Source organism: Triticum aestivum, chromosome 6D (genome assembly GCF_018294505.1).
Source record: "Triticum aestivum cultivar Chinese Spring chromosome 6D, IWGSC CS RefSeq v2.1, whole genome shotgun sequence".
Lineage (NCBI taxonomy): Eukaryota > Viridiplantae > Streptophyta > Magnoliopsida > Poales > Poaceae > Triticum > Triticum aestivum.
The window spans coordinates 488285902-488297932 of record NC_057811.1 but is presented as its reverse complement, the minus strand read 5'-3'; positions in this window follow the sequence as shown (position 1 = coordinate 488297932).

Here is a 12031-nt window from a genome sequence, read left to right as displayed (position 1 = left end):
TACACGTAACACGGCCGCGCCATGAACTTGGCGTAAGCCGGCCGCCCAAATAGAGCGTGGTACGGGCTTCTTATTTTAACCACCTCAAACGTCAGGTTTTCCGCTCTGTAGTTGTACTCATCTCCAAAGGCTACTTCCAGCTCGATCTTACCGACTGGGTATGCCGACTTACCAGGCACCACCCCATGGAAAATAGTGTTGGACTGGCTGAGGCTTTTATCAGTTAGTCCCATACGACGGAAGGTCTCATAATAGAGGATGTTGATGCTGCTGCCTCCGTCCATGAGCACTTCAGTGAATTTGTATCCTCCAACCTGAGGAGCCACCACCAAGGCCAGGTGACCCGGATTATCAACCCGGGGAGGGTGATCTTCCCTACTCCACACAATAGGCTGTTCAGACCATCTCAAATAACGGGGAACCGCCGGCTCAACAGCATTTACAGCCCTCTTATGAAGCTTCTGGTCTCGCTTACACAGACTGGTAGTAAACACATGATACTGCCCACCATTAAGCTGCTTTGGATTGGTCTGGTATCCCCCCTGCTGTTGTTGTTGATTACCTTGGCCAGACTGCTGATTAAAGCCCCCTTGAAAATTCTGAGAATTGGAATTTGAGCCGCCGCCCGGGCCATGAAAGCTGCCAGCTCCTGAGCCGCCGCCCGGCCCATTGTTGCCATTAAAAGCGTTGGAATTTTTGAAGGCTTCCATGATTGCGCAGTCTTTCCATAGATGAGTGGCCGGCTTATCCCTAGAGCCGTGCCTTGGGCAGGGCTCGTTCAAAAACTGCTCAAGCGTCGGGCCTGACCCGCCAGCTCGGGGAGGTGGTCTCCCTTTACGTCGGTGGTTGTTACCTTGCGCATTGGCGTTGGCCACAAATTCCACACTGCCATCAGCCTTACGCCTGTTACCTCCCTGGTTCGCCGGGTTATGCTGAGGGCCCTTGCCATTGCCATTCCGTTTTCCCTTCCCTGTCCTTTCATCATCCGACGCGGGATCCTTGGTAATATCAGAGTCGGCGTCACTGCCATCAGCCTTACGCCTGTTACCTCCCTGGTTCGCCGGGTTATGCTGAGGGCCCTTGCCATTGCCATTCCGTTTTCCCTTCCCTGTCCTTTCATCATCCGACGCGGGATCCTTGGTACTATCAGAGTCGGCGTACTTGACCAGAGCCGCCATCAGCGTACCCATATCATTGCAATCGCGCTTGAGCCGCCCGAGCTTCATCTTCAGGGGCGCGAAACGACAATTCTGCTCCAACATTAAGACTGCAGAGCCGGCATCCATCTTATCAAATGAGTGTATTATCTCTTTGACCCGGCGAACCCAATGGGTTGTAGACTCGCCCTCTTGCTGTTTGCAGTTAGTCAAATCCACAATTGACATAGATTGCCTACATGTATCTTTGAAGTTCTGGATAAACCAGGCTTTTAGCTCGGCCCATGACCCGATGGAATTAGGTGGCAGTCCTTTCAACCAAGTGCGGGCAGTCCCATCCAACATCATGGTGAAGTATTTGGCCATCGCCGCTTCACTAACCTCTAGTAGCTCCATAGCCATCTCGTAGCTCTCAATCCATGCTCCGGGTTGTAAATCAGCTGTGTAATTAGGTACCTTCCTAGGTCCTTTGAAATCCTTGGGCAGACGTTCATTACGGAGAGCCGGCACCAGACAAGGGACACCTCCAGCCCTCGTAGGTACACCCGCATCGACAGAAACCGTCGGATAAGCCGGGAGGGGCTGGTAAGCTGTCAACTGAGGCTCTTGCCGTGCTCTGTCATGGTCTATCACGTTAACGGCTTCATTATGTGTCGGGTCATGGCCAGCTGGCAAGTCACGGCGCCGGACGTTGCTTGAGCCGGTCGCAGAAACCATGTGCCTGCTATAACTTGGGCTCTGGTTTGGACGAGGGGTTGAGTGAATCTTGTCCCGGCTATACGAGTATGCCTCCTGTTGCTCCAGAGCCGTCTGAAGAAGTTCTCTGACCCGGCGGGTTTCGACCGCCGTTGGAGAGTCGCCATCGATTGGGAGAGCCGCCAGTCGTGCCGCTGCGGCGATCATGTTTTCCAACGGGTTGGCATAATGACCCGGCGGTATTGGCACGTACTGAGGCGGGGTAATGTTCACATGGGGAGGCCCCATCACTTGCGGCTGAATCAGTGTTCCAGCCCCGGGTGTCGTGATCTCTGGCGGGTTACTGGGCCTTGCACTAGGCATGTTGAAGAGGTTTCGAGAATCATAAACTGGAGGGAGTCCGGATTGAGCCTTCTGATGCCTCCTTCTCATGATCTCATTTGATGCGTTCTGATCCATCGTGATCCGGAAAGATTGCGCCTGAATCAGCTGAGCCTGGGCGTCGAGAGCCGCCCGCTCCGCAGCCATCCTGATCCCTTCCGCTGCCAGATCTTCCTTGGCTCTTGCGATGTCCAGCTTTAACTGTGCCACCTCCGCATCATGTTGAGCTTGATCCGCTGGGGCGACCGTAGCGGTTAACAGGGCCGTCATCTTTTCTGTGAGATCCATCAGCATCTGAGCCGACGAGTGCACAGGGCCTCCTGCCCCGGTGGCGGAGTTTTGAACCGGTTGTGTGCCGTCCATGAAGATTCCAACCTGGCTCGGCGGCTCAAAGGGGTCCGGAATACTGTCGCCATCAGAACAACCCCTGATCCTGCCATCTTGAATCTGATATAACAAGTTGGTCTCATCCGTGGACGACTCGCCGTCAGAGCGAGCGGCCGTCTCATCGTCAGATCCAAATCCTTCAGAGAGTTCTCCATGGATGCATCCCACAAAAGCACGTTTCAAGGCAGGCAGAGTCCTGGCGGGTCTCGCACGCTGAGCCATCTCGATGAGGTCGGCGCTGAGGTCCGGCTCAGGGCCCGGCTCGCTGATCTTGCCAATTAAAACGTGGATTCTGCTGAAGGGGACCCGGTACCCGTACTTGATTGAGCCGGCGTCGGGGCCCCAGTTTGCATCGTCGATGTAGAGCTTGCCGCGACGACTCTTGGTCATCCGGCCTACAGCGTATCCCTTGAGCCCTTCGAAGCTGCCCTTCAAGAACTCAAATCCACCGCGCGCCAGCCCCACGGTGGGCGCCAACTGTCGTGGAATTGTCACGGCAGATGTCCTCGCGTAAGGACATAGTCGTGGAGCCATCGCAGCTAGGAAGCTTAAAGGGGTTAAACGGGACAAAGGACACGGGAATTATACTGGTTCGGCCCCTTACGGTGAAAGTAAAAGCCTACTCCAGTTGAGGTGGAATTACTTAGGGTTTCGATGACCAGGGAGCTTAACCGCTATGCCTGGCTCTCGATCTGATGTTGCCTGTCCTGAACCGCCGCCGGGTCATCTCTTTATATAGAGAGGTCGACGCCTCGTAGCTCTCAGAGTCCCAGCCGGCTTATAACAGCATCCGGCTCGGACTCTTAACTATTATTGCCTTACACTACAAGTCTTGCCATAATGGCGGTTTATCACTACGGGCCTTAAGCCACCTCCGGGTCTTAAGCCCATTACTGAACCGCCATCCTCAAACTTGGTACTGGGCTTCACATGATGATCATTATGACCTAACCCGGCCCCTCCTGGGCGGGTGACTCCAATGGTTATATCCTCGACAGATCGGGTCTTTCCGGGAGAAGGTTTATCCTTCGTTGACCGTGAGAGCTTATGATGGGCTAAGTTGGGACACCCCTGCAGGGTATTATCTTTCGAAAGCCGTGCCCGTAGTTATGAGGCAGATGGGAATTTGTTAATGTCCGGTTGTAGAGAACTTGTCACTTGACCCAATTAAAATACATCAACTGCGTGTGTAGCCGTGATGGTCTCTTCTCGGCGGAGTCCGGGAAGTGAACACGGTTTGAGTTATGCATGAACGTAAGTAGTTTCAGGATCACTTCTTGATCATTTCTAGCTTCACGACCGTTGCGTTCCTTCCCTTCTCGCTCTCGTTTGCGTATTTTAGCCACCATATATGCTTAGTGCCTGCTGCAGCTCCACCTCATTACACCATCCTTTCCTATAAGCTTAAATAGTCTTGATCTCGCGGGTGTGAGATTGCTGAGTCCTCGTGACTCACAGATTCTACCAATACAGTTGCAGGTGTCGACGATGCCAGTGCAGGTGACGCAACCGAGCTCAAGTGGGAGTTCGATGAGGAACGTGGTCGTTACTATGTGTCTTTTCCTGATGATCAGTAGTGGAGCCCAGTTGGGTCGATCGGGGATCTAGCATTTGGGGTTATCTTATTTTCATTTGGATTTGACCATAGTCGGTCTATGAGTGAATTTTGGATGATGTATGAATATTATATTTATGTATTGTGTGAAGTGGCGATTGTAAGCCAACTCTCGCTATCTCATTCTTGTTCATTACATGGGATTGCGTGAAGATGACCCTTCTTGCGACAAAACCACAATGCGGTTATGCCTCTAAGTCGTGCCTCGACACGTGGGAGATATAGCCGCATCGTGGGCGTTATAAGTTGGTAATCAGAACCATCCCCGACTTAGGAGCCCCCTGCTTGATCGAATCGCTGGCGGTGTTGAGTCTAGAACAAAAATGTTTTGAGTCTTAGGATTATATATATCGGAGAGTAGGATTCTTTTTACTCCTCAGTCCCTTCGTCGCTCTGGTGAGGTCTCCTGACGTAGAAGTTTTGACTCTTCTCTCCTCAAATTTCACTAAAAAAAATTTAGGATCACGCGAGTATCTTAGAATCGTTCCGATGGTTTTGTGACGAGAACATTGTTCTTGGTGCCTCCTGACATTTAGGGGTTGTGGCAGTGTCCCGGGGAGTTGAGCTCCGAGGTGTTGTCGTCACAATTTTATCGTTGCAGTTCTGGAATACCTGAGTTTCGTCGACATCGAAATCTCGTTTATGCAATTGTTGGTGAGATCACCTCGACGCCACCCAGTACTGGGGCGGGAGTTTGGGAGTATTGCCATAACTCGTATAATGGATGCTTTTCGAAGGTTGAGGTACACGATTTCCAAAGGTTTCTTGGTTATGTGTTGACCGATGGATACAGCTGGATCTAGGGATTGCTAGTTTGGGTGATATATTTTGTGTCCCCTGTATCCCCAACACCAGATTGCATAACCAGAAAGTTTCGGGAGTTTATAGGTGGGATTCATGTAGCTCTTAGCATTTTCTTCCCGCAGATATTTGGTTTGTGATTGGGTAATCCTTACCATTTATTTGTTCCACTCGTACCTTTTTATTTTATTCATCAATCTCTTATCATGTGGCTTCTCACCTTAATGGAAGTGTGATGATTTACTATGGAATTCATTCGTTCATCCTCGTTTGAATGTTATTGTGAAGACTATATGTTGCATTTTCTATTCGTTGATTCAACTTGACTATTTATCTATCAAGATGCTAACGGATGTCACCCTCTTCAGGATGGCTCCGCCAATGCGTCAGAATCCGGATCGCAATGAAGGGATTCAGGCGAACCCTCCGCCACCACCTCCGCCTCCAGAGGCATGGCAAGCTATCATGGCAGCCACCAACGCCAATGCTCAGATGATTCTGCAATTCTTGCAAGAACGCACCCAAGGGCAAGGCAATCAAGGTCAAGGCAACAATCAGCCTCACGTCGCTACCCTCAACCAGTTTCTCGCAAATCAGCCCAAGTCTTTCAGCTACTGTGCCGAGGCCACGGATGCCGATGATTGGCTCGTGGACATCAACAAGCATTTTGAATGTAGCAATGTCAGGCCTGAGGACTTTGTCAAGTTCGCTTCTTTTCAACTCAAGGATCAAGCTGCCGAGTGGTATCAACAATACAAAGATTCCAGAGGAGGTCGTGTGATTACCTGGGATGATTTCCGCAGAGATTTCAAAGCTCACCACATTCCACAAAGTGTTGTTGAGAGTAAGCGTGAGGAGTTCCGCAACCTCAAGCAAGGCAGCATGTCCGTGTATCAATACAATACTCAGTTTCAGAAACTCGCTCGCTTCGCTAAGCAAGACGTTCCTGATGAAAAGAGCATGATCTATCAATTCAGAAGTGGCCTCAGAGAAGATCTGCAATTACCTCTTGTGCTTTTTGAGCCGACCAAGTATGATGATTTCTACAATATGGCACTAAAGCAAGAGGCTGCTCAGCTCAAGTGTGAGGCTTCTAAGAAGAGAGTCAGAGACGCAGTTCAGTGTTCTTCTTCCTCACTAGTGGCTGCTAAGCAACAGAAGTTCTGGTTGCCTCCTCCTCCTCCGTTTCGTCAGCCTTACCAGCAGAAGAACAAAGGTGGCCATGGATCTTCCCACTCTTCCAACTCTGGCTATCAGAACAAGTCTCAGAATCAAGCTCCAAAGTCGAATGCTCCTTATCATCGTCCACTCTTAGAGGTGACTTGCAACAAGTGTCAGCAGAAAGGTCACTATGCTAACAAATGCTTCAACCAAAGGCGCCTTCCGCCTCCTCCTCCTGTGAGATCTTCCAGCAATGCAGTGGTCAAGCATAATCCCAAGTCTGCAAAGGTGAACATGATGAATGCAGCTCAAGCGGAGGAATCTACTGATGTGATAATGGGTAATCTCTCAGTTAATGATATTCCTGCAAAAGTCTTATTTGATACTGGTGCATCACATTCTTTCTTGTCATACCCATTTGCATCGAAGCACAATGTTGACACAGAGATTTTATCCAAAGTTATGCAAGTTGTTTCTCCGGGAAAGCTTTTGACTTCTAGTTTGGTTGCTCCCGATATTTCCATCAAGATGGGGAACTATAAATTTCTGTCTTCTTCAATTGTTCTTGGTGACTCGGATATTGATCTAATTCTCGGGATGGACTGGCTTTGTAAGCACGAGGCTCAACTTGATTGTGCTGCCAGGGAAATTCAATTGACACACTCTTCTGAGGATGTTATCATTTATGACGCTCGTGATGAAACCATTCGGTTGTTTTCTCTCAATGAGAAGGGCGAATTGAATGCCATCTCTCAAATTCCAGTCGTTTGTGAGTATCAAGATGTCTTTCCAGAAGAGCTTCCGGGTATGCCTCCTCACCGGCCAGTTGAGTTCGTTATCGATCTTGAGCCTGGCACTGAACCCGTCTGCAAGCGTCCATACAAGCTTGGACCCAAGGAGCTGAAGGAATTGAAGAAACAGCTCGATGAACAAGAGCGTCTGGGTTTGATCAGACCGAGTTCTTCTCCATGGGGTTGTGGTGTTCTTTTTGTCCAGAAGAAGGATGGCACGGAACGACTTTGTGTCGACTACCGTCCATTGAACAAGAAGACAATCAAGAACAAGTATCCACTTCCCAACATCAATGAGCTATTCGAGCAACTCAAAGGTGCTAAAGTATTCTCCAAGCTTGACCTTCGAATGGGTTATCATCAGATTCGCATTCGTGAAGAGGATATTCCCAAGACAGCATTCAGAACAAGCTTTGGTTCTTATGAATATACTGTCATGTCTTTCGGCCTTGTCAATGCTCCTCCAACATTCTCTCGGATGATGAATTTCATCTTCAACCCCTATACCAATGAATTCATCCTTGTGTATCTCGATGATATCTTGGTCTTCTCCAAGAATAAGAAGGATCATGCCAAACATTTGCGATTGGTGCTCGACAAGCTCAGAGAGTATCAATTCTATGCGAAGTTTTCAAAATGTGAGTTTTCGCTCGATGAAGTTCTTTACCTTGGTCACATCATCTCTGCCAAGGGCATCGCTGTTAATCCCGAGAAGGTGTCTGCAATTGTGAATTGGGAACCACCTCAGAATGTCAAGCAGCTTCGCAGTTTTCTTGGTCTTGCAAGCTATTGCCGAAGATTCGTTGAGAATTTCTCTAAGATTGCAAAGCCTCTTTCCAACCTCCTCCAGAAGCATGTGAAGTATGTCTGGTCTCCTGAGTGTGACGTTGCTTTCAACACTCTCAAAGAGAAACTCGTCATAGCTCCTGTCTTAACTCCTCCTGACGAATCCAAGTCATTCGAAGTTTTCTATGATGCTTCTCTCCAAGGTCTCGGTGCTGTGTTAATGCAAGAGAAGAAAGTTGTGGCCTATACCTCTCGTCAGTTGAAGCCCAACGAAAATAACTACCCCACTCACGATCTTGAGTTGGCGGCAGTTGTCCATGCATTAATAACGTGGAGACATCTCTTGTTGGGAAGAAAAGTGGACATATTCACCGATCACAAGAGTCTCAAGTACATCTTCACTCAGCCCAACCTCAACCTCAGGCAAACTCGATGGGTCGAAATGATTCAAGAGTACAATCCGAGTATTGAATATACTCCAGGCAAGGCCAATGTCATTGCAGATGCTTTAAGCAGGAAGGCTTATTGCAACAGCTTAATTCTCAAGCCATTCCAACCGGATCTTTGTGAAGCTTTCCGCAAGCTGAATCTCCAAGTTGTTCCTCAAGGCTTTCTTGCCAACCTCATAGTCTCTCCTACTTTGGAAGATCAAATTCGTGAGGCACAACTCCTGGATGCCATGGTGAAGAAGGTGAAACGTGGTATCGACAAGGGTCTTTTCAAATACAAGTGCTATCGCATTGATGACAGAGACACTTTATTCTTCGAGGACCGGATTGTGGTTCCTAAAGGTGATCTAAGGAAAGTCATAATGAACGAGGCGCACAATTCTCTCCTTTCCATTCATCCTGGAAGTACCAAGATGTACCATGACCTCAAGCAGTCGTATTGGTGGACTCGAATGAACCGAGAAATCACGCAATTCGTGAATGAATGTGATGTCTGTCGAAGGGTGAAAGCAGAACACCAACGACCAGCTGGTCTCCTCCAACCTCTTGCTATCCCAGAATGGAAGTTTGATCATATCGAAATGGACTTCGTGACTGGATTTCCCAAGTCCAAGCGTGGAAATGATGCTATCTTCTTTGTCATTGGCAAGCTTACTAAAGTGGCTCATTTCCTACTAATCAAAGAATCCATCACAGCAGCTCAGTTGGCAGAGCTTTACACCTCCAGGATTGTCTCCTTGCACGGCATTCCACAATTGATTTCTTCAGATCGTGGAAGCATCTTCACGTCTAAGTTCTGGGACTCCTTCCAGAAGGCCATGGGCACAAACATTCGCTTCAGCACAGCTTTCCATCCTCAAACTAGTGGCCAAGTCGAGCGAGTAAATCAAATTCTTGAAGATATGCTCAGGGCTTGTGTCATTTCCTTTGGCATGAAATCGGAAGATTGTCTTCCATATGCCGAATTCTCCTACAACAACAGCTTCCAAGCGAGTTCGGGCAAGGCCCCATTCGAGATTCTCTATGGCAGAAAGTGTCGTACTCCTCTCAATTGGTCAGAGACTAGTGAACGCCAACTTCTTGGCAATAACTTAATCACAGAGGCTGAAGAAATGTGTAAAGTCATCCGTGAAAATCTCAAAGCCGCGCAATCGCGCCAGAAGAGTTACTATGATAGCAAGCACCGTGATTTGGCTTTCGAGATCGGAGACCATGTCTACCTCCGCGTCTCTCCAATGAAAGGCACTCTTCGCTTCGGTATCAAAGGGAAGCTTGCCCCTAGATACGTGGGTCCTTTCAAGATCATTGGCAAAAGAGGCGACCTCGCCTATCAACTTGAGCTTCCTTCCAACTTTGCGAACGTGCACGATGTGTTCCACGTGTCACAGCTTCGCAAGTGCTTCAAGACGCCTGAGCACACCATCAACTGCGAAGAGATTCACCTCCAAGAAGATCTGTCTTATCATGAGCACCCTGTTGCTATTCTTGAAGAAACCGAGCGCAAGACTCGCAACAAGTCAATCAAATTCCTGAAAGTGAAGTGGTCGCACCATTCCGACCGAGAAGCCACCTGGGAACGCGAGGACCATCTCCGTTCTGAATATCCAGAGTTCTTTCAGTCCTAGATCTCGGGACGAGATCCTCTCATAGTGGTGGAGTGTTGTAACACCCCGGATGTAACTTTCCATATTTGTAACTCCAACTCTTGCCATTTTCGGCTATGTGTTATGATATTCCCTCCGTGGTCGGATTTTGTCTTTCGTTTTGCATTTTGTTTTCGTCATGCATCTCATATCATGTCTTCATGTGCATTGCATTTGCATACGTGTTCGTCTCATGCATCCGAGCATTTTCCCCGTTGTCCGTTTTGCAATCCGGCACTCCCACCTCCTCCGGCGCATCCCTCTTGTTTTCTTTTCATGAGCGGGTGTTGAACATTCTCGGAATGGACCGAGGCTTTTCAAGTGGCCTTGGTATACCACCGGGAGACCACCGGTCAAGTTTCGTTCCATTTGGAGGTCGTCTGGTACTCCAACGGTTAACCGGGTTACCGCAAAGTCCGTTTGTGTGTTGCAGCAAAAATCCCCCCTCAAAACAGCCCAAAACCCCTCTAAGTCACTTCCATGCTCTATTTCGTTCGATCATGATCGTGTGGGCAAAAACCGTGCTCAATTTGGAGCCTCCTAGCTCCCTCTACCTATATATATGCATCCCTCCCGAAATACATTCGCAGTCCAAATCCTAAAAACTCCTCCCGTCGCCGCCGGACGAACCCACCGCCGCCCTTGCCCACTCGCGCGCTGCCACGTGGCGTCGTACACCGCGCGCCGCCGAAGCCCGCGTCGGGCCCTCCTCGAGCCCGGCTCCCGCGCCCCGCACCCCGCCTCCTTCTTCCTCCCGCGCCGCCGAAGCTCCCCCGCCGGCGCCGACCGCCGCCGGCGCCGCCCGCCGCCCCATCGCCGGCGCCGCCGCCCGCTCCCGCGGGACCCGTGCCGCGCCGCCCGGGGTCGCCGCCCCTCTCCTCCGCCTCCTCCCGAGCTTCCCCGAGCGCCGCCCTCTCCCTCCTCCCTCACCGCGAGCTCCCTCCGGCAAGAGCTCCGGCGAGCTCGAGCTCGAGCCGAGCCGGATCCCGATCGGATCTGGAGACTGCTAGGTTGACTTTTTCTCTCTCCCGATTTCTCCAAGTCCCAGATTCTTACATGATATGCCCCTGTTCATTGCATCATAACTCTCTGCATATAGCTCCGTTTCGCGCGTGCAATATATCAAACTGTTCGTCTCGTGATGCTCTACATTTTGTTCCATTGTTACATGTTCATTTGAGTCCATCTTGATGCCCAAATCTCTAGTGCAAGAGTGCTAGTTGCTGTTCTCTGCTGTTACTTAGCAGAACTTGGAGATTTGTTATTTTTGTTGCATTTAATCTGTGCATCTTATGAGTATGAGCTCTACATTTGTTTTGTTGTATGCCATGCCATCTTTCCTGGGGTGTATGCCATGTATTTTTGTGATCTCTGTGGTGACTAGCACAAGCATGCAAACTAGGCACCGTAATGTTTCTGATTTCAGGGACTTAGTGATTTCTCTAAGTCTGTGACTGCTGTTATTTTGTTGCTATGTATCCATATGGCTACAGAGAGATCCATGCTTATTTTGGTGATGTTTAGTAAGGATGTTTTGTAGATATTGTTGTAATTGATCCATTCATGCCCTTTTTTGCAATTATGGAGTGCCATAGCATGGCTCAATCATGCTCTACTTTTGCTATAAAATATTTCTGGCAGATTGTTTACGTGTTATTCAATTTTGCCAAGCTTGTTGTAGTCATTCCATACATGCTATGTACTTGCTCTTGTCATGGATAGGTTCATAAACTTTCCATCTTGCTGTAGGTATGCTTGTTTAGTCATGCATTGCTTTGTGATGAGTGTATTAAGCTCACCAAGATGCCTTCATATTATTGTTTCTGCCATGCTCTGTTTTCTGCTAAGTCTGAAACCTGTTAACGAAACTTCCTATGTTTACATGGTTGCCATCATATCTTCTGTTCCTTTTTGGCTTATGGTCATTAAGGGACTTTTCTCATATGCATTTAGTAGAATACTTCCATGCCTTGTTTTGCTATGTTAAGTTCCTGTAGCATGTTGATTTCGTGCTCTGAACATTGCTACCTGATGCTGTTTCAGTCATGTCCAGTAATTTCACCAAGTCTGTGAACCTGTTATCTTTTGCACTTTTGCCAAGCTTGTTTAAACCTGTCATGTTGTGATCTAGCCGTAGCTCACTGTTCATCTTTTGTCAAGCATC